The following is a 24,645-nucleotide window of genomic DNA, read 5'->3' as shown; positions in this document are numbered from 1 at the left end:
TCTACCTTGCCATCTTAAGCCCTGGCAGCAGACACCTCACTTCCAGGTCTCACTGCTGGGGCTCCGCCAAACCTAACCCCGCCCCCACCCTCTGCAGCTCAGTCCCAGCCTCCGCTCTCCTCTCTGCGCTCTTCATTCTCTGCTCTCTGCTGCCCCCCCTGCTCTGAAGGTCAAAAGTGGGACAGTCACAAAAAAACGGGACATTTTAAAGAATGTCTGGCAGCCGGGACACACATTAAAAAAACGGGACTGTCCCGGCTAAACCTGGACATCTGGTCACCCTAGTCATACTTAAAACCACACGAAATGTTAAGGTTACAGAAAGGGAGTGAGAGACAGAGAGACCGAATATAAGAGAAGAGGACAGATCCCAGAACTGAATCCCCCAAATCCCCAAATTATGTTTAACACAATAATCATTGAAGCAAATATAGCAAAACCTTTTATTTAAATGAATTATGACTACAACATATGTTAGAACTATATACAAATAAAAAGCAGAATTGCAAAGAGAAAATATAATATGGCTTTGATTCTGATGATACAATTTCTAACATTTCCTCTTTTTCTGTTTTTTCGCTGTGCAGGGAACGAAACATCTCCAAAATGACACCTTTGTTTTCTTCTCTGATCTCTTGCTGCATTTTGAGGTCATAGATGTAATCTCCATATTGATTTCGGATATATTGACATCCTCAGAGCATGTCTGCCTCATCTGAAATGGATGCCCATATAGAAACACCTGTAGTTCCTTCTGCTGAGTTTCCGATGCTTCTCTAGTCTTAGAGATCTCATCAGACAGAGTTTTCATGCTTTGTCGCAGATTGTTCACGTAAGCTGTTACATCATGGAGGATTTCAGCATCTGACAACACCATTTTTAAATATGTCAAGTGTCCTGAAAAACATAATTATGATTTATAGCAGATATATTTAGAAAGAAGTAAAAGTTGTTGGAACATTGTGTTACTTTTTGTATTTGATGCTATGCACAGTATGTATATGATTATTTTTCTAATGTCTGTTCATGTTTGTAATGTTCCAACGGGCAATGTGTCAGCTAGGATTCCTGTTGTACAGTTACCACTTGGTAATGCGAGAATGGTCATTTGGGTTCATTACACTTTTCCCACAAACCCACACGAAGGGGCTGATTCTATATGCGGCGAAGCGAGTCGTTTTCAGGCAAAATTCCCCATTGACTTCAGCCAAAAATGTCGACTTTAGCACATATAGCATCAGCCCCATAATATTGTGAGCTATAACAGCTATTTCAACTCAATTTCAGACAAGAAGTCCTGGAATAAATGAATATAACCTAAAGAACCAATACCCCAAAGATTACACAAAAGGATACATGGTTACATATTACTATTTTCCCAAATATTGAATATTAATGACTCTTTAAAAAACTTCCATACCGTATAGTTGAGATGACCAATGTACACAATCTCAGGCTGAAACACGTGTTCTGTGGGAAGGATATTGGTTGTTCCAGCAGTGAGACCTCCTGAGAACCTCCCTAAGACAAGATACAGTATTAACAAACTGCGGCCAAGGAGGGTCCAGCTTGCTGTCCTGCTATTCTTGTTGTGATGAGCAGCAGCCAGATCATGGAATTCTGGGACCGTTTGAAACATAACTTCAGAACTTTGACGCTGATGAAGTAATCACATTCTAAGAGATGATGTAACCGAGGATATGGCAAATCACTGGAAAATGCATTTTTATTTGCACAGATGTGGGGTCTAGGACATTTAGACATGGTCGGTTTTCCGTAATCAAATTGCCGCCGGAGTTTAGCCGCCACTCACCTCACTGCAGGGATATCTCAACATCGGCTATTTCACTGCCAAAGTAATCCCCTAACCTTTCCCCTTACCCTAATACCCCTAATCTTGCCTAGTGGGGTCGCAGTGAGTTGGGTGTGTCCCCTTATTCCATCACCGGCTGGTGATTTCAGGCTCCTAAAGATACCTTTATGTGAATGTTGTTTTTATATTTTCTGAAAGTGTGCATTGCCTTCCACTTCTATAATATTAAATTTATTATCTCCCCTACCGTGAAGATAATGCACTAGGGGGTGCGCTTTTTCTTTTCTTTCTCATTTCAGTTTTGTGGAAGTGATTCTTCCTTTTGGATTCGGCTGCCCCCCCCCCCCCCCCGTTATAAATTTTGGTTAGAAGGTTCTCCTCTGTTCATCCTCAATGAGGATGCCTTGAGAGGGGGCTCGCGCGAGCGTCCGCAGGCGTGCTCAGGCTTTGGAGTTTATAGCCGAGCGCCAAGCTGTTTTTCAGCGCGCTGTCGGCTGAAAACCTCCAATGAGAGCGGGGCTGCGTCAACGTCACTGCCCCGCCTCCCTCAGTCTCCCCCCACCTCCGATCGCGGACGCTGGCTCGCCTGTATGTGCATGGAATCGCACAGCTTCTGCAGGCGAGCCTCAGCGTCAGCGCGGTGCAGCACGGCTCCCCCCCTCTATGGCCCGGGCCTAAGTCTTTGATGAAGTTTTGCACATCTCTCTGGGACATTTGATAGCACAGTCTCCAGTCAGGACTTGTTCTCTTTGATACCAGCCCCATAATGCATAGGGGCGAGGCACACATGTCGGGCAATAGCCAATAGGGCTGCAGCTTTCCCTGCAAGGGGGATATTGTTACTTTTCGCGCGCTGAGACCACGTTAGTCGGAGCTGGGACAAGGAAGGGGTAGGTTGCATGTGCAGGTGTCTGTGGCACCTGCACTAGGCCAGGTACCTCCTATTAGGCCCCAGCTAGGCCCAGACTCATCTTAGTTTGTGGCTGCTATAGGGACAGGCCCCATAGTCAGGAATACTGCCCCGCTTAGCATCCCTAGTGTCAGGTACACAGCAGTAGCTACACAGCATTTGCGGCCTGTGGTCTGGGACCAGACTGTCACGGGAGACCAGGACTAATACCAGGGATCAATATCGCCAGACAGAACAGAAGAGTTTATAAAATTAATTTATTGGAAAAACATATCCACAACTATACAAAAGACACAAACATCACATATACTCAATTGGGGAAAATCCTGCCTAACCAGTCACAGGGACCTACTGGCAGAGATTTCCCATTCTCTTTCTTTGCCCAGTGCCTACAGGACTGGTTTTCAGGCCTGAGACCAGCACTGGATTGGACACTGCAGTTTCTCCCTGTCACAGCAACACCTCTGTAACTCTCTGCAGGCTCTGTCTGCTAGGGGTCTCCCTCCCTGTCTGCTAGGGGTCTCCCTCCCTGTCTGCTAAGGGTCTCCCTCTCTGTCTGCTAGGGGTCTCCCTCCCTGTCTGCTAGGGGTCTCCCTCCCCACTTTTTTATACACTTAAACCATAATATTGCAACACTCAGGGCCTGGAGCTGCCTACATGCCCAGGCCCTGATTGGTGGGTAGGAAGGTGCTGCCTACATGCCCAGGCCCTGATTGGTGGGTAGGAAGGTGCTGCCTACATGCCAGGCCCTGATTGGTGGGTAGAACTGCAACATAACATTTGCAACAATTCTGCTGCAAACATATTAAGCCCTGATTCCTGAGGTGCTGGAACCAAGCAAATACATATACACAGTGTTCGACAATCCTATACATTTACTCGCCGGGGCGGGTGGATTTAACCCCCAGGCGAGTAAACATTGGCCCAAGCAGCACACGTGTTTTTTTTTAAATTCCCCCGTTCGCGCTGAAATTCCCCCGCTCGCGCTGAAAAAAAAACAAAAAAAAAACTCCCCTACCTGACTGCTGTTTGGCGCGCGCTCCCAGGATTTGTGGGCGCGCGGCCAGGCTCTATATGAGCCCGCCCCCAACGAGCGGCCATTCTTTCTGCCCGGACATCAAGAGTAAGTACACGCCATGCTGCGGCCCCTCTGCTCCTTCCCTGCGATCCCCCTGGTCCCTACATGGCTCCCTACTCCCCACCGCGGCAGCTCTCCTGTCCCCTCCTCCTGTCCCCATCCCCTGCTCCCTTCCCCTCCTCCTGTCCCCTTCGTCTGCTCCTGTCCCCTTCCCCTCCTCCTGTCCCCTGCTCCTGTCCCCTTCCCCTCCTCCTGTCCCCTGCTCCTGTCCCCTTCCCCTCCTCCATTCCCCTGCTCCTGTCCCCTTCCCTCCGCCTGTCCCCTGCTCCTGTCCCCTTCCCCTCCTCCTGTCCCCTTCCCCTCCGCCTGTCCCCTGCTCCTGTCCCCTTCCCCTGTCCCCTGCTCCTGTCCCCTTCCTCCTCGATCCACCGATCGCTGCCCCGGGGGCGGGAGGTCCCCACTGCTGGCAGCCCGGTTGGCGTGCGGGGGGGGGGGACTCGGCCCTAACCACGTGACTCCCACCTACCCTGCCGCCTCCTCGCCAGCTAACTTCATGCCGCCGCGGGCTGGGGGGAAGAAGCAGTCTGCAAAGCTGCTTGGCCGCGCACTGTGAAGACATGCCGGCGAGAAGAACAGGGTAGTGGCGGCCACTGCGGGGCTGACTGTCCCCTGGGGGATACCTCGCCACGTGCCTCCCACCCACCCTGCCTCCCCAAAGCTTCCAATATGCCCGCGTGAGGTATGGGGGGGGGGGGGGGGGGGTGTCGGCCTGCCCCCCCCCCCCACGAGCGGGGGGTGGGTGGGGGAGGAGCGTGGTGGTGGTGCTGGTCGTGGCCTTTCCTTCCCCCCCCCCCGTGTGTGTGAGTGAGCAAGTGTATGGGAGCAAGTGTATGTGTATGGGAGCAAGTGTATGTGTATGTGTGTATGTGTATGGGAGCAAGTGTATGTGTATGGGAGCATGTGTATGTGTGTATGTGTATGGGAGCAAGTGTATGTGTATGTGTGTATGTGTATGGGAGCAAGTGTATGTGTATGGGAGCATGTGTATGTGTGTATGTGTATGGGAGCATGTGTATGTGTATGGGAGCATGTGTATGTGTATGGGAGCAAGTGTATGTGTGTATGTGTGTATGTGTATGGGAGCAAGTGTATGTGTATGGGAGCAAGTGTATGTGTGTATGGGAGCATGTGTATGGGAGCAAGTGTATGTGTGTATGGGAGCATGTGTATGTGTGTGACACCAGAGGTACCCCCCCAATCAGTCGTCACCCCCCCCCAGTCAGTCACCCCCCCCCAGTCAGTCACCCCCCCCCAGTCAGTCACCCCCCCCAGTCAGTCACCACCCCCCCAGTCAGTCACCACCCCCCCAGTCAGTCACCACCCCCCCAGTCAGTCACCACCCCCCAGTCAGTCACCACCCCCCAGTCAGTCACCACCCCCCCAGTCAGTCACCACCCCCCCAGTCAGTCACCACCCCCCGTCAGTCACCCCCCCCCCCAGTCAGTCACCCTCTCTCTGTGTATCACCCACCCTCTGTGTGTGTCACCCACCGTTTCTCCCCTCTGTGTCTCTCCCCCCACACTCTCTCTTTCCCCCACACCCTCTCTCTCCCCCACACTCTCTCCCCCACACCCTCTCTCTCCCTCCTCTCTCCCCCCACTCTCTCCCCCCACTCTCTCTCTCTCCCCCCACTCTCTCTCTCCCCCCACTCTCTCTCTCTCCCCCCACTCTCTCTCTCTCCCCCCACTCTCTCTCTCTCCCCCCACTCTCTCTCCCCCCACTCTCTCTCTCTCCCCCCACTCTCTCTCTCTCCCCCCACTCTCTCTCTCTCCCCCCACTCTCTCTCTCTCCCCACTCTCTCTCTCTCCCCACTCTCTCTCTCCCCCCACTCTCTCTCTCCCCCCACTCTCTCTCTCCCCCCACTCTCTCTCTCCCCCCACTCTCTCTCTCCCCCCACTCTCTCTCTCTCTCTCTCCCCCCACTCTCTCTCTCTCTCTCTGCCACCACTCTCTCTCTCTCTCTCTGCCACCACTCTCTCTCTCCCCCCACTCTCTCTCTCTCTTCACTCTCTCCCCCCACTCTCTCTTTCTCCCCCCACACTCTCTCTCTCCCCCCCCCACACTCTCTCTCTCTCTCCCCCCCACACACTCTCTCTCTCTCCCCCCCACACACTCTCTCTCTCCCCCCCACACACTCTCTCTCTCTCCCCCCCCCACACACTCTCTCTCTCTCCCCCCCCCCACACACTCTCTCCCTCTATCTCTCTAACCCCCCCACACTCTGGATCGCTTATTTACCCTATATATCTTACCTGCCCTATACTACACCGAAATAACTTATACTGCTGTCTTCCAGATCTGACTCAAGCTTCACACGGAAGATATCGGAATCCCCCCCTAACCCAGAAGACAGATAGGGAACACATCCCCTCCAATGTGGAACATTGCGGGAATGAGGTACCTGGACATTGAGGGACTGCGGATCAGGTAAGATCCCAGGCGGGATTACTGCTTTAGATATTGTGAAGCGGGGGCGTCCAGGCACTGGTTAAGAGGTTCAGGAAACTAGTCATTCACATCTGGCTTTTATTTCTAGATCTGAAATTTACGCACACACACACGTAACAAGGCCTAATTGTAGTATAATGTAATACAATAAATACATTTATGTCAAAAATGAATGTTGTTCTGACTAGGAATTTATTAAATGTATTTTATTTATATATTTTATTTTAAAGCGGGGTTGGGGGCGGGACTAGGGTTGGGGGCGGGACTAGGGGCGGGGTTGGGGGGCGGGACTAGGTGGCGAGTAGATTTTTTGGTTGGGCGAGTAGATTTTTGGGTGATTTGTCGAACACTGCATATACATATATACATAACATATAATACAATACCAAGGTATTACTGACAGGTAGGGGTAATGGCAGGCTTAACCTTTATTAACAGCAGCCATATTTCCCCCTACCGTCACCCAGACCACCACTAAAAGGCACAGAGACTCTCTTCATGGTGGGACACTCCAACCGGATACTACCCCACGTGGAGGCGAACTCATCGCGGACGACGCCATCATGGCGGACGACGCCATCGCTGGATCGCCGGATCCTGTCTTCCTTTCTGTCAGCACGCCTGGGTTCTGGAGCACCCGGCAGGTACCTCATCTCACCAAAGTGCACCAACTATACACGGGCTAGTGGGGCAGCGCGATCCCGCGCAGGTGGAGGCGCTGTAACCTATCAAATCAGGTACACCCCAGGCTCCCAGCGGCGGAGGTTCAGGTCTCCTGCGAGCCACAGGTAACGCATACACACACTGTAGGCACCTTATCTCCCAGGGGGTGGGGGAAAGTGCGCCACATTTATATACACACACAAAAAAAACCCGTAGCCTAACAATAGTTAATAAATATGTGAATCTGTGAAAAGTACATTTAAATGCTGCTCTCTCCGCCATCCCTCAATTCTCTCTCTCCCCCATCCCTCCATTCTCTCTCTCCCCTCCATCCCTCCATTCTCTCTCTCCCCTCATCCCTCCATTCTCTCTCTCCCCTCCATCCCTCCATTCTCTCTCTCCCCCCATCCATCATTCTCTCTCCCCCACATCCCTCCATTCTCTCTCCCCTCCACCCCTCCATCTGCTCTCCCCCATCACTCCATTCTCTCCACCCCCCCATCCCTCCATTCTCCTTCTCCCATCCCTCAATGCTCTCTCTCCCCCGCATCCCTCCATGCTCTCTCTCTGTATGTCTCTCTCTCCCACATTCTTTGTGTGTCTCTCTCCCACCCATTCTCTGTGTGTCTCACTCTCCCCCATTCTCTGTGTGTGTCTCTCTCCCCCATGCTGTCTCTCTCCCCATGCTGTGTGTGTCTCTCTCTCTACCCCCCATGCCGTGACTCCCCCCATTCTGTGTGTGTCTCTCTCTCTCCCCCATTCTCCGTGTGTCTCTCTCTCCCCCCCATTCTGTGTGTGTGTGTCTCTCTCCCCCATTCTCTGTGTCTCTCTCCCCATGCTTTGTGGGTGTCTCACTCTCTCCCCATGCTGTGACTATCTCTTCCCATGCTGTGTCTCTCCCTTTCTCTCCCCCATTCTCTGTGTCCCTCTCTCTATACCCATGATGTCTCTCTCTCCCCATGCTATGTCTCTCTCTCTCCCCCATGCTGTGTCTCTATTTCTCTCCCCCCCCCCATGCTGTGTCTGTCGCTTTCTCTCCCCCCATGCTGTCTCTCTTTCTCTCCCCATTCTCTGTGTCTCTCTCTCCATCATGCAGTGTCTCTTTCCCCCAAAGCTGTGTCTCTTTCTCCCCATGCTGTGTCTCTCTGTCTCTCCCCCTTGCTGTGTCTCTCTCTCTTTCTCTCCCCTATTCTCTATGTGTGTGTGTGTGTGTGTGTCTCTCTCTCCCCCATGCGGTGTGTCTCTCTCCCCCCATGCTGCGTCTCTCTCTTTCTCTACCATGATGCTGTCTCTCTCTTTCTCTCCCCCCATGCTGTGTCTGTTTCTCTCCCCCATTCTCTGTGTGCTCTTTCTCCCCCATGCTGTGTGTGTGTCTCTCTCCCCCCTGTTGTTTCTCTCTCCCCCCATGCTTTGTCTCTCCCTCTCCCATGCTGTGTTTCTCTCTCTCTCTCTCTCCCCCCCTATGCTGTCTCACTTCCTTTGCTGTGTTTCTCTCTCCCCCATGCTGTTTCTCTCTCTCTCTCTCCTCTCTCTCTCTCTATGCTGTGTCTCTCTCTCCCTATGCTGCGTTTCTCTCTCTCTCTCTCTCTCTGTCCCAATACTGTGTCTCTCTCCACATGCCATGCTGTGTCTCTCTATGTCCCCCCATGCTGTGCCTCTCTCCCCCCGTGCTGTCTCTTTCTTTTGTGTGTGTCCCCATTCTGGACTCTACCTTGCCATCTTAAGCCCTGGCAGCAGACACCTCACTTCCAGGTCTCACTGCTGGGGCTCCGCCAAACCTAACCCCGCCCCCACCCTCTGCAGCTCAGTCCCAGCCTCCGCTCTCCTCTCTGCGCTCTTCATTCTCTGCTCTCTGCTGCCCCCCCTGCTCTGAAGGTCAAAAGTGGGACAGTCACAAAAAAACGGGACATTTTAAAGAATGTCTGGCAGCCGGGACACACATTAAAAAAACGGGACTGTCCCGGCTAAACCTGGACATCTGGTCACCCTAGTCATACTTAAAACCACACGAAATGTTAAGGTTACAGAAAGGGAGTGAGAGACAGAGAGACCGAATATAAGAGAAGAGGACAGATCCCAGAACTGAATCCCCCAAATCCCCAAATTATGTTTAACACAATAATCATTGAAGCAAATATAGCAAAACCTTTTATTTAAATGAATTATGACTACAACATATGTTAGAACTATATACAAATAAAAAGCAGAATTGCAAAGAGAAAATATAATATGGCTTTGATTCTGATGATACAATTTCTAACATTTCCTCTTTTTCTGTTTTTTCGCTGTGCAGGGAACGAAACATCTCCAAAATGACACCTTTGTTTTCTTCTCTGATCTCTTGCTGCATTTTGAGGTCATAGATGTAATCTCCATATTGATTTCGGATATATTGACATCCTCAGAGCATGTCTGCCTCATCTGAAATGGATGCCCATATAGAAACACCTGTAGTTCCTTCTGCTGAGTTTCCGATGCTTCTCTAGTCTTAGAGATCTCATCAGACAGAGTTTTCATGCTTTGTCGCAGATTGTTCACGTAAGCTGTTACATCATGGAGGATTTCAGCATCTGACAACACCATTTTTAAATATGTCAAGTGTCCTGAAAAACATAATTATGATTTATAGCAGATATATTTAGAAAGAAGTAAAAGTTGTTGGTACATTGTGTTACTTTTTGTATTTGATGCTATGCACAGTATGTATATGATTATTTTTCTAATGTCTGTTCATGTTTGTAATGTTCCAACGGGCAATGTTTCCCTTAGGATTCCTGTTGTACAGTTACCACTTGGTAATGCGAGAATGGTCATTTGGGTTCATTACACTTTTCCCACAAACCCACACGAAGGGGCTGATTCTATATGCGGCGAAGCGAGTCGTTTTCAGGCAAAATTCCCCATTGACTTCAGCCAAAAATGTCGACTTTAGCACATATAGCATCAGCCCCATAATATTGTGAGCTATAACAGCTATTTCAACTCAATTTCAGACAAGAAGTCCTGGAATAAATGAATATAACCTAAAGAACCAATACCCCAAAGATTACACAAAAGGATACATGGTTACATATTACTATTTTCCCAAATATTGAATATTAATGACTCTTTAAAAAACTTCCATACCGTATAGTTGAGATGACCAATGTACACAATCTCAGGCTGAAACACGTGTTCTGTGGGAAGGATATTGGTTGTTCCAGCAGTGAGACCTCCTGAGAACCTCCCTAAGACAAGATACAGTATTAACAAACTGCGGCCAAGGAGGGTCCAGCTTGCTGTCCTGCTATTCTTGTTGTGATGAGCAGCAGCCAGATCATGGAATTCTGGGACCGTTTGAAACATAACTTCAGAACTTTGACGCTGATGAAGTAATCACATTCTAAGAGATGATGTAACCGAGGATATGGCAAATCACTGGAAAATGCATTTTTATTTGCACAGATGTGGGGTCTAGGACATTTAGACATGGTCGGTTTTCCGTAATCAAATTGCCGCCGGAGTTTAGCCGCCACTCACCTCACTGCAGGGATATCTCAACATCGGCTATTTCACTGCCAAAGTAATCCCCTAACCTTTCCCCTTACCCTAATACCCCTAATCTTGCCTAGTGGGGTCGCAGTGAGTTGGGTGTGTCCCCTTATTCCATCACCGGCTGGTGATTTCAGGCTCCTAAAGATACCTTTATGTGAATGTTGTTTTTATATTTTCTGAAAGTGTGCATTGCCTTCCACTTCTATAATATTAAATTTATTATCTCCCCTACCGTGAAGATAATGCACTAGGGGGTGCGCTTTTTCTTTTCTTTCTCATTTCAGTTTTGTGGAAGTGATTCTTCCTTTTGGATTCGGCTGCCCCCCCCCCCCCCCGTTATAAATTTTGGTTAGAAGGTTCTCCTCTGTTCATCCTCAATGAGGATGCCTTGAGAGGGGGCTCGCGCGAGCGTCCGCAGGCGTGCTCAGGCTTTGGAGTTTATAGCCGAGCGCCAAGCTGTTTTTCAGCGCGCTGTCGGCTGAAAACCTCCAATGAGAGCGGGGCTGCGTCAACGTCACTGCCCCGCCTCCCTCAGTCTCCCCCCACCTCCGATCGCGGACGCTGGCTCGCCTGTATGTGCATGGAATCGCACAGCTTCTGCAGGCGAGCCTCAGCGTCAGCGCGGTGCAGCACGGCTCCCCCCCTCTATGGCCCGGGCCTAAGTCTTTGATGAAGTTTTGCACATCTCTCTGGGACATTTGATAGCACAGTCTCCAGTCAGGACTTGTTCTCTGATACCAGCCCCATAATGCATAGGGGCGAGGCACACATGTCGGGCAATAGCCAATAGGGCTGCAGCTTTCCCTGCAAGGGGGATATTGTTACTTTTCGCGCGCTGAGACCACGTTAGTCGGAGCTGGGACAAGGAAGGGGTAGGTTGCATGTGCAGGTGTCTGTGGCACCTGCACTAGGCCAGGTACCTCCTATTAGGCCCCAGCTAGGCCCAGACTCATCTTAGTTTGTGGCTGCTATAGGGACAGGCCCCATAGTCAGGAATACTGCCCCGCTTAGCATCCCTAGTGTCAGGTACACAGCAGTAGCTACACAGCATTTGCGGCCTGTGGTCTGGGACCAGACTGTCACGGGAGACCAGGACTAATACCAGGGATCAATATCGCCAGACAGAACAGAAGAGTTTATAAAATTAATTTATTGGAAAAACATATCCACAACTATACAAAAGACACAAACATCACATATACTCAATTGGGGAAAATCCTGCCTAACCAGTCACAGGGACCTACTGGCAGAGATTTCCCATTCTCTTTCTTTGCCCAGTGCCTACAGGACTGGTTTTCAGGCCTGAGACCAGCACTGGATTGGACACTGCAGTTTCTCCCTGTCACAGCAACACCTCTGTAACTCTCTGCAGGCTCTGTCTGCTAGGGGTCTCCCTCCCTGTCTGCTAGGGGTCTCCCTCCCTGTCTGCTAGGGGTCTCCCTCTCTGTCTGCTAGGGGTCTCCCTCCCCACTTTTTTATACACTTAAACCATAATATTGCAACACTCAGGGCCTGGAGCTGCCTACATGCCCAGGCCCTGATTGGTGGGTAGGAAGGTGCTGCCTACATGCCCAGGCCCTGATTGGTGGGTAGGAAGGTGCTGCCTACATGCCAGGCCCTGATTGGTGGGTAGAACTGCAACATAACATTTGCAACAATTCTGCTGCAAACATATTAAGCCCTGATTCCTGAGGTGCTGGAACCAAGCAAATACATATACATATATACATAACATATAATACAATACCAAGGTATTACTGACAGGTAGGGGTAATGGCAGGCTTAACCTTTATTAACAGCAGCCATATTTCCCCCTACCGTCACCCAGACCACCACTAAAAGGCACAGAGACTCTCTTCATGGTGGGACACTCCAACCGGATACTACCCCACGTGGAGGCGAACTCATCGCGGACGACGCCATCATGGCGGACGACGCCATCGCTGGATCGCCGGATCCTGTCTTCCTTTCTGTCAGCACGCCTGGGTTCTGGAGCACCCGGCAGGTACCTCATCTCACCAAAGTGCACCAACTATACACGGGCTAGTGGGGCAGCGCGATCCCGCGCAGGTGGAGGCGCTGTAACCTATCAAATCAGGTACACCCCAGGCTCCCAGCGGCGGAGGTTCAGGTCTCCTGCGAGCCACAGGTAACGCATACACACACTGTAGGCACCTTATCTCCCAGGGGGTGGGGGAAAGTGCGCCACATTTATATACACACACAAAAAAAACCCGTAGCCTAACAATAGTTAATAAATATGTGAATCTGTGAAAAGTACATTTAAATGCTGCTCTCTCCGCCATCCCTCAATTCTCTCTCTCCCCCATCCCTCCATTCTCTCTCTCCCCTCCATCCCTCCATTCTCTCTCTCCCCTCATCCCTCCATTCTCTCTCTCCCCTCCATCCCTCCATTCTCTCTCTCCCCCCATCCATCATTCTCTCTCCCCCACATCCCTCCATTCTCTCTCCCCTCCACCCCTCCATCTGCTCTCCCCCATCACTCCATTCTCTCCACCCCCCCATCCCTCCATTCTCCTTCTCCCATCCCTCAATGCTCTCTCTCCCCCGCATCCCTCCATGCTCTCTCTCTGTATGTCTCTCTCTCCCACATTCTTTGTGTGTCTCTCTCCCACCCATTCTCTGTGTGTCTCACTCTCCCCCATTCTCTGTGTGTGTCTCTCTCCCCCATGCTGTCTCTCTCCCCATGCTGTATGTGTCTCTCTCTCTACCCCCCATGCCGTGACTCCCCCCATTCTGTGTGTGTCTCTCTCCCCCATTCTCCGTGTGTCTCTCTCTCCCCCCCATTCTGTGTGTGTGTGTCTCTCTCCCCCATTCTCTGTGTCTCTCTCCCCATGCTTTGTGGGTGTCTCACTCTCTCCCCATGCTGTGACTATCTCTTCCCATGCTGTGTCTCTCCCTTTCTCTCCCCCATTCTCTGTGTCCCTCTCTCTATACCCATGATGTCTCTCTCTCCCCATGCTATGTCTCTCTCTCTCCCCCATGCTGTGTCTCTATTTCTCTCCCCCCCCCATGCGGTGTCTCTCTCTTTCTCTCCCCCATGCTGTCTCTCTCTTTCTCTCCCACATTCTCGGTCTCTCTTCCCATGCTGTGTCTCCCTCCCCCATTTTCTGTGTTTCTCTCTCTCCCATACTGTGCCTCTCTTTCTCCCCCCCCCCCATGCTGTGTCTGTCGCTTTCTCTCCCCCCATGCTGTCTCTCTTTCTCTCCCCATTCTCTGTGTCTCTCTCTCCATCATGCAGTGTCTCTTTCCCCCAAAGCTGTGTTTCTTTCTCCCCCATGCTGTCTCTCTCTCTTTCTCTCCCCGATTCTGTGTGTGTGTGTCTCTCTCTCTCCCCCATGCTGTCTCTCTCTCCCCATGCTGTTTCTCTCTCCCCCCATGCTGTGTCTCTATTTCTCTCCCCCCATGCTGTGTCTCTCTTTCTCTCCCCCCATGATGTCTCTCTTTCTCTCCCACATTCTCTGTCTCTCTCTTCCCATGCTGTGTCTCTCTTTCTCCCCCATTCTCTGTGTGTTTCTCTCTCTCCCATACTGTGCCTCTCTTTCTCTCCCCCCATGCTGTGTCTCTCGCTTTCTCTCCCCTCATGCTGTCTCTCTCTTTCTCTCCCCATTCTCTGTGTGTGTCTCTCTCTCCATCATGCAGTGTCTCTTTCCCCCAAAGCTGTGTCTCTTTCTCCCCATGCTGTGTCTCTCTGTCTCTCCCCCTTGCTGTGTCTCTCTCTCTTTCTCTCCCCTATTCTCTGTGTGTGTGTGTGTATGTGTCTCTCTCTCCCCCATGCGGTGTGTCTCTCTCCCCCCATGCTGCGTCTCTCTCTTTCTCTACCATGATGCTGTCTCTCTCTTTCTCTCCCCCCATGCTGTGTCTGTTTCTCTCCCCCATTCTCTGTGTGCTCTTTCTCCCCCATGCTGTGTGTGTGTCTCTCTCCCCCCTGTTGTTTCTCTCTCCCCCCATGCTTTGTCTCTCCCTCTCCCATGCTGTGTTTCTCTCTCTCTCTCTCTCCCCCCCTATGCTGTCTCACTTCCTTTGCTGTGTTTCTCTCTCCCCCATGCTGTTTCTCTCTCTCTCTCTCCTCTCTCTCTCTCTATGCTGTGTCTCTCTCTCCCTATGCTGCGTTTCTCTCTCTCTCTCTCTCTGTCCCAATACTGTGTCTCTCTCCACATGCCATGCTGTGTCTCTCTATGTCCCCCCATGCTGTGCCTCTCTCCCCCCGTGCTGTCTCTTTCTTTTGTGTGTGTCCCCATTCTGGACTCTACCTTGCCATCTTAAGCCCTGGCAGCAGACACCTCACTTCCAGGTCTCACTGCTGGGGCTCCGCCAAACCTAACCCCGCCCCCACCCTCTGCAGCTCAGTCCCAGCCTCCGCTCTCCTCTCTGCGCTCTTCATTCTCTGCTCTCTGCTGCCCCCCCTGCTCTGAAGGTCAAAAGTGGGACAGTCACAAAAAAACGGGACATTTTAAAGAATGTCTGGCAGCCGGGACACACATTAAAAAAACGGGACTGTCCCGGCTAAACCTGGACATCTGGTCACCCTAGTCATACTTAAAACCACACGAAATGTTAAGGTTACAGAAAGGGAGTGAGAGACAGAGAGACCGAATATAAGAGAAGAGGACAGATCCCAGAACTGAATCCCCCAAATCCCCAAATTATGTTTAACACAATAATCATTGAAGCAAATATAGCAAAACCTTTTATTTAAATGAATTATGACTACAACATATGTTAGAACTATATACAAATAAAAAGCAGAATTGCAAAGAGAAAATATAATATGGCTTTGATTCTGATGATACAATTTCTAACATTTCCTCTTTTTCTGTTTTTTCGCTGTGCAGGGAACGAAACATCTCCAAAATGACACCTTTGTTTTCTTCTCTGATCTCTTGCTGCATTTTGAGGTCATAGATGTAATCTCCATATTGATTTCGGATATATTGACATCCTCAGAGCATGTCTGCCTCATCTGAAATGGATGCCCATATAGAAACACCTGTAGTTCCTTCTGCTGAGTTTCCGATGCTTCTCTAGTCTTAGAGATCTCATCAGACAGAGTTTTCATGCTTTGTCGCAGATTGTTCACGTAAGCTGTTACATCATGGAGGATTTCAGCATCTGACAACACCATTTTTAAATATGTCAAGTGTCCTGAAAAACATAATTATGATTTATAGCAGATATATTTAGAAAGAAGTAAAAGTTGTTGGTACATTGTGTTACTTTTTGTATTTGATGCTATGCACAGTATGTATATGATTATTTTTCTAATGTCTGTTCATGTTTGTAATGTTCCAACGGGCAATGTGTCAGCTAGGATTCCTGTTGTACAGTTACCACTTGGTAATGCGAGAATGGTCATTTGGGTTCATTACACTTTTCCCACAAACCCACACGAAGGGGCTGATTCTATATGCGGCGAAGCGAGTCGTTTTCAGGCAAAATTCCCCATTGACTTCAGCCAAAAATGTCGACTTTAGCACATATAGCATCAGCCCCATAATATTGTGAGCTATAACAGCTATTTCAACTCAATTTCAGACAAGAAGTCCTGGAATAAATGAATATAACCTAAAGAACCAATACCCCAAAGATTACACAAAAGGATACATGGTTACATATTATTATTTTCCCAAATATTGAATATTAATGACTCTTTAAAAAACTTCCATACCGTATAGTTGAGATGACCAATGTACACAATCTCAGGCTGAAACACGTGTTCTGTGGGAAGGATATTGGTTGTTCCAGCAGTGAGACCTCCTGAGAACCTCCCTAAGACAAGATACAGTATTAACAAACTGCGGCCAAGGAGGGTCCAGCTTGCTGTCCTGCTATTCTTGTTGTGATGAGCAGCAGCCAGATCATGGAATTCTGGGACCGTTTGAAACATAACTTCAGAACTTTGATGCTGATGAAGTAATCACATTCTAAGAGATGATGTAACCGAGGATATGGCAAATCACTGGAAAATGCATTTTTATTTGCACAGATGTGGGGTCTAGGACATTTAGACATGGTCGGTTTTCCGTAATCAAATTGCCGCCGGAGTTTAGCCGCCACTCACCTCACTGCAGGGATATCTCAACATCGGCTATTTCATTGCCAAAGTAATCCCCTAACCTTTCCCCTTACCCTAATACCCCTAATCTTGCCTAGTGGGGTCGCAGTGAGTTGGGTGTGTCCCCTTATTCCATCACCGGCTGGTGATTTCAGGCTCCTAAAGATACCTTTATGTGAATGTTGTTTTTATATTTTCTGAAAGTGTGCATTGCCTTCCACTTCTATAATATTAAATTTATTATCTCCCCTACCGTGAAGATAATGCACTAGGGGGTGCGCTTTTTCTTTTCTTTCTCATTTCAGTTTTGTGGAAGTGATTCTTCCTTTTGGATTCGGCTGCCCCCCCCCCCCCCGTTATAAATTTTGGTTAGAAGGTTCTCCTCTGTTCATCCTCAATGAGGATGCCTTGAGAGGGGGCTCGCGCGAGCGTCCGCAGGCGTGCTCAGGCTTTGGAGTTTTCAGCCGAGCGCCAAGCTGTTTTTCAGCGCGCTGTCGGCTGAAAACCTCCAATGAGAGCGGGGCTGCGTCAACGTCACTGCCCCGCCTCCCTCAGTCTCCCCCCACCTCCGATCGCGGACGCTGGCTCGCCTGTATGTGCATGGAATCGCACAGCTTCTGCAGGCGAGCCTCAGCGTCAGCGCGGTGCAGCACGGCTCCCCCCCTCTATGGCCCGGGCCTAAGTCTTTGATGAAGTTTTGCACATCTCTCTGGGACATTTGATAGCACAGTCTCCAGTCAGGACTTGTTCTCTCTGATTCCATGTTAGCAATTGCGGTGTTGGCCTTATCCAAACTTGTCGTCAGCTCCTCCAACTCACTCCGCAAGAGACGCTCTGTTTTCTTTAAAGCCGCATACTCTTGTATAGCTGGGAGTATACACCTCTGTACCTCGGCGTTCTCTTTTCGCTCCCTATTCAATTGCTCCTGCAAGACATCGTAATCACGCTAGGCAGTTTGGAATGCAGATATTAAGGCCTCTTTTCCCTGGATCAAGGATTCAGCTTCCCTTTGCTCCTCTTCCTTTGCCACCGTTCCTGTGACAATTCTGCCCATCACTCCGGTCTGCAGCACATCTCGGTGGCTTGCCGACGCCTGTTGTCCTGGTATCGCAGGCTCAAGTGGTTCGGTCACTTCCTCGGTGACTTGAAAAATATTTTTGTTCTTTCTCTTTGTTTTATTAGTTCCAGAGACATCAGTGGTACTGGGCACACACACACTGGTCACGTTTGCAGCTTTCATCTGTGGGTACGTCTCTCTTCTTGGGGCCACATATGCGTTGTCATCGTATTCATCATATGGCCTGAAGGGACACTGTTTTGTATGGTTATGTACATTGCAAAAAACTTACACTTGACGGCGGCCATTTTAAATCGCCGTTTTTTTTTCCTTCACACCCGACGAGGCAGACTTTGCACAACACACGTAAGTTATATGGGCTTTACAATCATTGAACCTTCTGGGTTCTTCTTAGGGCAACATCTTTGCCAAAATCCATTTTCACTTTCTTTTATACCAGACAGGGTAAATTTACACACAGCACTTGCTAGCTGCAAATTCACTCGCTTCAGCAAAAGGCATTAGCTTTACACAGCAATCCTTTCATACCCGACGGGGCAAAATTTACACTCAGCGCTTGCTAGCTGTAACTTCCATGCTTCAGCAAAAATCATTTTTTTTTTTTTCGCTTCAGTGTCCCAACACATCTTCATCTACTGACCACCAGAGGCGTAGCATCCCACTTCTGACACCACCTGTGGCAGGACGGCCTCGCGGCGGGGTCAGTAAGACGCTAGACATGGTGGGAAACGTTCAACTATAGTGGTTTATTAGCCACAACCAAAATAAAATACGGGTGCACTGTCCCTTTAAAAACTACTTTCTAGAAATGAAAGCCTATTCCCGTTAGGGAAACTAACTCACTTCTTGAGCCCTTACTAACAGGACAGCCAGCTAATCTGGTTATGCCCTAAACATATGCAACACAAAGTATAACCAATAAGTGTAATAATAAAGTCTTATCTGTTGCAGCTCCAGTAGCAAACAGGAACACGGTTCCAGGGAGCAGGCTGTGTCCAGCCTCGCAGCAATGTTTATCTTTATCCTGGGTTGGGGTCCCAGCTGGTCCCAGCAGCAAAGCTCCTCGCAGGACTGGGGGACCAGAGCAGCAGCAGCTACGGCTTCCTAGCCAGGAGAGTTCTCTCCACCCTCACGTGGAAAAACAAGCTCACCTTCTGTAACCAACTTCCTGCTTTTTAAACCTGCAGTCTCTCAGGCCTCCTGCTTAATTAGGCTGCAGGTGTATGCAGATCTCCAACTGTTGGTTAACTGGTTTAGTGCTGGAAAGTAACACATCCTCCATTCCAGCTTACTGAGTCAGTGACTCTGTCACAATATGCAGTGTAGGGCAATTCTGGCATGTATAAGGAAGGCACTGTGTAGTAAAACATGACTCTATACTCACTTTTTTGGGGTCATTATTTAATTGATTCCGTCCAATTTTTTGCACCTTATTTTGCGACTGTATGTCCATATTACATTTGTGTCTATTCTAGGATATCAATTCAGGTAACATGACATACCTTGTTTTAGACCAGAGTAAGTGGTAGACCTGTACGCTTGTGTGACAATCTCTTGGGTCACATCATCTGATGTGGATTCTTTTTGTTGGTGGATGCTGTATCTTTTTTTATGTAGCCTAAATATAGAGTTTTTAACCTTACTTTTTGGCTGGTGAGTTCTGCTCCTGAAAGGGGCGGCTGTTCTTCTGATCACTTGACTCACATCATCTGGCCTTTATGTTTTGCTGAATATTACAATATGTCACATTATTGATTGAAGATATTTGCTTACTGTGATTTTTGAGTGCTGGGAACCCCCGCACATTTTTAACAATTATTATTTGTACCCTAGGAGGGGTCCTTTGTCTTGTGCACCGCTGTTGTAAAGAGCTGCAACCAATCATTCTTTTGATACAGGTGCTGTTTGACCCTTTGTTGTATTCCTTGATGTTTGCTTTTCACTTCATGTTCTGCATATAATTAATAAGCACCTGGCACGGTGTCTCACACAACAGCGATAATACTGATAGGAGATAGCGCTGGACAAATGCCACGGAAAATGCCAAGCGTATGGGTGCCCTTTTAGTGACTTCTCTCTCACAGACTAACTAATAGCCCAATGAAAGAGAAGCTACCTGCAATACATAGCATTATCTTTTATGTCTATGGCGCCAACCTATTTCGTAGGGCAGTACAATGTGGGAGGACAATAACATGGCATGACAAAAGAGTACATATGTGTTTGAAGTCAATGGGTGTTAACGCCTGAACAGGTGCGATAACCGATACCGACACTTGATAAAAGTGCACCATAATAGGTCAGAGATAGGATAATAGGATGCACAGGGGATAAATAAAGCAGATGGTAGACAACTGAACATATCAGCAATCTGATTTACAACATTCTTACCTGGGAGATTGCTTTGAATTCTGCTCTTTAATTAAAAAGAATAAATTAAACGTGATATTCAGTTGTGCTATTAACCACAGCATGCAATTTAAGTATATAGACACCTTCTTATCCTCCTTACAATTACTTGCATATTGCTGTTAAATGGGCAGCTTAGCAATGCTGCCTTAGGATACACAGGTTCTTTATGATGTCATAAAGTGTGTTTTCTTGGATTAACCGTGCTGTACAGATATGTAATAGGAGACTATTTATCATTATAAATTATTATGCTTGTTATGAATGTCTACCTACATATAATAACTTGCTTTTTATTTCCGCTGCCTTCTGCGGGTTCAATTTGTTAAAAGTCAAAATGTGTTTTAATTACCACGGGACCCTGACAAACACAAAGCAAAGGTCAGCAGATGTCAAGTCAATTAACTTATCAATGCTATTAAAATGGACAGGGTGAAGAGTTGAGGACATGCGCCGCTCTACCAGTTAATAATGCCAAAGCTGTTCTCTCTCCGATCTCTCTGTGATTAATATGGCGAGAATGGGCTGCGCTGGCCGCAATCATTTGCTCCCATGTGACATTTAGTTGATTAGTGGGGACATGTTTAGGCAGAAGCAAATGTACGTAGAATTGATTGGGTCATTGACACTATAAAAATGGAGAGATGTGAGCGCCTTTGGATTCACATGAGTGCAACGTGGATTGAGTACCAAAAAGCAACATTTTGTTTTTAGATTAGTTATAAGAAGATCCATTGAAGTATTTCAAGCGAATGATATTGGAAAGAAGGGCGATTGGCTCTAAATGATGAAAAATCAATATGCCAATAAGTTTGTGTAGGGTACAACATGGCTACAATCCATCACTACAGTATGTACAGTATCTGCTTTACAACCTGCTGCCACCTACACTGTACACAAATTATTGAACAACTAAACCAGTAAGGATAAGAAGCTTGAAACAATACTCCTTTTTGGATATTATTATTTTTACAGAATTTGATCTAGTTGTCCCTTTTGGCTGAACCATGATATTCTTAGCTCCGGCGATGCCTGGGTTCCCAAGATATTTACCTTGTTACAGGTAGCTAAAATCAAAGATGATCACCGGGTCATGTAATCGGCAGCCGCAATGTTCTGCTCTGATGACATCATAGCTTCCGATTGGCCCAGTGGGAGCTCGGCTTGGATAGCTGCCATATTGATTTCCCAAAAGGGAGCACGTCAAATCAAATCAAAGATACATATCTTGGGAACCAAGGGGTCCATGTGGCTACAAATAGCACCGTTCAGCTTCGGGGATCCCCAAGTTCAGATCGCATAAAAAGAAAAGAATTCGTAGAAGGCATTGCTGCTTTAAGTTATATATGTTGACTTTGCACTTTGAGCTGCAACACATACAGTATCATCACATGCTCATTTGCTTGCTCACAGCCAGAATGTGTTACGGGTTTGATACTACAGTGGCTGATACGAACAGTACAAAGCTATGTGAGGAATGTGGAACAGCTGTGGGGTGTGTTTTGCCTGTGTTATCTCATTCTAATAGCAACAGAATGTTCCTCCACCCACTAATTGTAACAGCATGTGCTGTCCACACTAGCAGAGCTTGAATCTTTCCCAGGCCAAACAGTTCCGCTCGGGTACGAAGCCCAGACAAGTCTTACATGTCCGGTGGTGTATGTTATCATGCACTTTTCAAATGACATAGTTTGCAATCCACGGTTTACCTCCATTATTGTGTGTTCTTAGCATGATCATTTTATCCCGTATTAGCCTCAAATGTATGTATTTTTATTTGCATAGCACCATCCAGGTACATAGCGCCTTACCATACATGTGACATAATATTATAATACAACGGGAATAAGCGCTTGAGACATAAAATAATAGATTAAGAGTCCCTGCCCCGAAGAGCTTACAATCTAAGTATGCCAAAAGTAGATAAGACGTTTGGAAAAATTCACTCGTTGAGCCCGTCTTCCGTTGAATTTTGTATTAAATGTTGGCATTTTGGGCGCAATCAACGATTGGATTAAAGAGGGATGCAAAAAAGTATTTTTTTTTTTTTTAAATATACAGTAATAATAAGTGAACAAAAGTGATGGTTTAGTGCTGGCTCTGGGGTATAAAGATTTTTTAAATATCTACAAACTTTGATTGCTCTGGGCCGTCATTGTTCCATTCTGTTGCCTATTAATATTTCACAGAAGCTGGGCATGAATGCACAATGTTAAAGCAAAGGGTACAAAAGGTGCTATGATTCCCTGTAACATTCAGCTATATTGGGAAGTTCAAATAAGAAATTTGCATTTCTATCTACACGGACAGAGGCGCACCAAGATTGCCTGGAACCTGGATCAATATGGACGCTGCAGCATGTTTATTGTTATTATAAGGAATTTGGGTATTCAATTGGGGTGACATACAGCATTTTGGTTCCTGGATTTATTGAGTGCCGCCTCTGCTGGTTTACAAAACCAGGATACCACACCCAGTACCCTACCTCATTTCAAGTTATATACTCCAGGCATCACACAGGAATAACCGTCATTACTTATACATATTGTTCTGTTAACAGTCTATAGCACCACGCATGAATATACTTGCATATTGGGAAGTTGGTTGAACTGCCATAAATAAATGTATATTAGAGTCTTACCCTATTAAATAAGGAAGTACAGTATATAGAAAGGGAGACACCCTTTTAATATGCAACTCCCTTTTGAAGTGCATGCTGCTGAAGCACACACTGCCCCCTGTCTGACTCCTCTCCAAGGTGTGCCCAGGATGTGACTTGTGATGAAGACGTCTTGATGATCCCATGACTCCCCCTTATTTACATATGGTGATACTGGAAACATTCCTGTGATCCAAGGTGTTCTTGATCAAGAAGGAGCCGCACACTGGAAACAGTTACTTTGGCTGGAACAAGGTGTGCACGTGCAGCTGGTACGTATGGGCTACTGTCAACAGTCCGGAACATTCCAAGACCCACATTTATAAACGTAGAGGCGTCATGATGTCACTGACGTGGCAACACGTCGCCATGTGACGTTGCGGCGGCATTTGGTGTCGGGTTGCCATGACAACACAATGCTGCAGGAGGGGGGCTGCTTCGGGGGAAGGTAAGAGCTCCTCTCAAGAAACACACACAAAGATTGTCTCCCGAGGCTATAGCCTAGTCAGCCTTGTGGTAAATTCACCTATACCCATGCATTTATGTATGTATATCTTTATTTATATAGCACCATTTATGCACATAGCGCTTCACAGCAGCTATACATGTGACATAATAAAATAACACATAATGGGAATAAGCTCTTAAGACATGACAGTAACAATAGGAAAGGAGTCTCTGCCCCGAAGAGCTTACAATCTAAGTAGTGAGAACTTACAGAGACAGCAGGTGGGTGTTATGGTAAGTGCGTCTGCAAGGGGTCAAGGTCAGTGTATTCGAGATGAATAATATCAGCCACCGGTGCTACCCATATGCTACGTTAAAGAGGTGTGTTTTTAGATAGGCCTTAAAGGTGGAGAGAGAGGTTGTTAGTCGGATATTGAGGGGAAGGACATTTCAGAGGTGTGAGGCAGTGAGTAAGGAAGGTTTAAGGCGGGAGAGGACTTTAGATACAAAAGGGGCAGACAGAAGACATCTTTGAGCAGAACACAAGAGTCTGGCAGGTGTATAACGAGAAATTAGGGCTGAGATGTAAGAAGGGGCAGAAGAGTGTAAAGCCTTAAAAGAGATTAGGAGAATTTTGTAAGTAATACAGGATTTGATAGGAATTCAGGAGAAGGATTTCAGCAGGAGAGAAGCTGAGACAGATTTACTGTAGGAGAGAGTACAGTGATTCTAGCAGCAGCGTTAGGCTGGGGCCATAGAAGGGGAAGCAGGGCTGGACCGCACTGACGCTGAGGCTCGCCTGCTGAAATCTGCGCGATTTCATGCCCATGCAGGCGAGCCAGCGGGCGCGATCGGAGGCGGGGGGAGACTGAGGGAGGCGGGGCAGTGACGTCGCTGGGCCAATCGCCCGCGACGCACCGACGTCAGCGTCATGGCGCCGTGACGTTGACACTGCTCTGCGCTGATTGGATGTTTTCAGCCGACAGCGCTCTGAAAAACAGTTTAGCTGTCGGCTGAAAAATCCAGCGCCTCAGCACGCCTGCGGACGCTCGCGTGAGCCCCCTCTCAAGGCATCCTCATTGAGGATGCAGGGGCTCAGCGCGGAGCGTCCGCACGGCTCAGCGCGGCCTGTCCTTCAATGGACTCGGCCTTAAGGATAGATTGTATGTGAGACAGGTGAGAGACAGGAAAGCCGGTCAGTAGAAGGTTACAATAGTCAAGACGGGAGAGATTGAGGGCCTGAATTCGAGTTTTAGCAGTAGAGAGACAGAAGAAATTGCATACCTTCGCAATGTTACGGAGGTAAAAGGCTTCATTGTGAATATGAGAGGAGAATGTGAGTGAAGAGTCAAGTGTGACCCCTAGGCAGCATGCTTGTGATACTGGGTGTATGAGAGTACTACCAACAGTAATGTAGAAGGGGGCAGTAGGGTCAGGCTTGGAAGGAAGTATGAGGCGCTCCGTCTTGAAC

General features: G+C 48.1%; 1 protein-coding gene and 1 long non-coding RNA gene across 3 annotated transcripts in view; both read left to right on the top strand.

The window, feature by feature from the left end:
- The first annotated feature begins 3,728 nt into the window (after positions 1 to 3,728).
- On the top strand, positions 3,729 to 10,734 carry LOC142472396 (uncharacterized). 2 transcript variants are annotated; one of them, XR_012789675.1, is made up of 4 exons: positions 3,729 to 3,846; positions 6,157 to 6,287; positions 6,776 to 7,096; positions 9,265 to 10,734. It is a non-coding gene; the product is annotated as an uncharacterized LOC142472396 (long non-coding RNA). The 2 variants fall into 2 exon arrangements; XR_012789674.1 differs by having other exon boundaries at positions 3,734 to 3,846; positions 6,776 to 6,952.
- Positions 10,735 to 22,849: 12,115 nt separating this feature from the next.
- The window catches only part of LOC142472185 (dual specificity testis-specific protein kinase 1-like), a 47,228-nt gene continuing 45,432 nt past the window's right edge, over positions 22,850 to 24,645 (top strand). Inside the window, exon 1 of the mRNA XM_075579056.1 lies at positions 22,850 to 22,999. The gene's annotated coding sequence lies outside the window, so the exon portion shown is untranslated. The remainder of the gene's footprint in view (positions 23,000 to 24,645) is intronic.

The sequence above is a fragment of the Ascaphus truei genome, chromosome 21 (assembly GCF_040206685.1).
Source record: "Ascaphus truei isolate aAscTru1 chromosome 21, aAscTru1.hap1, whole genome shotgun sequence".
NCBI lineage: Eukaryota > Metazoa > Chordata > Amphibia > Anura > Ascaphidae > Ascaphus > Ascaphus truei.
Note: the sequence above shows the minus strand (reverse complement) of the source record. Positions and strands in the feature narration are given on the sequence as shown.